We start from the raw sequence: 551 nt of genomic DNA, 5'->3' as shown, positions 1-551 counted from the left end.
GTTGGATGTTCATCGTCCATGTGAAACTATTTTTTCAAAAACCAAGATAGTTTTTCAAATAATATTTTTATGTTCTTCTTTTATTTGTAGTTTCTATCCTTTTTTTTGTATTGACATTTTTCTTTTCTGTTATGCACACATGTGCCATCTGTGCATAGTTGACATGAGCATTTTGTGTGTAAGATATGGCTCGTTTTTATGTATTTATTAATATTAAACGGCAACAGCAAGTGTGGGCTCCCTGAAAAAAAAATCTTGCAAGTATGGGCTCGCCGGAAAATATCGTAAGTATGGGCAGGTGCATGTATGCCACCAGGCACAGGTGTTCATACAATGATATAATAACGGCACATCAAAAGGTTAAATGTAAGGAGACTAAAAATTGCTGGAACATCGATCGATCTGCACAATCTTCCCATAACGTACAAGGTACAACTACAAACTTCTCTCCACGTTATAATCTGCTTCACTGTACTTGTGCAATCAGTATAACGGTATATTACTTAACATGAACAGGAGCAGACATCATGCTGGATACTGGGGTTTACAAA

The sequence above is a fragment of the Triticum urartu genome, chromosome 3 (assembly GCF_003073215.2).
Source record: "Triticum urartu cultivar G1812 chromosome 3, Tu2.1, whole genome shotgun sequence".
NCBI lineage: Eukaryota > Viridiplantae > Streptophyta > Magnoliopsida > Poales > Poaceae > Triticum > Triticum urartu.
This window is presented reverse-complemented; position numbering follows the sequence as displayed.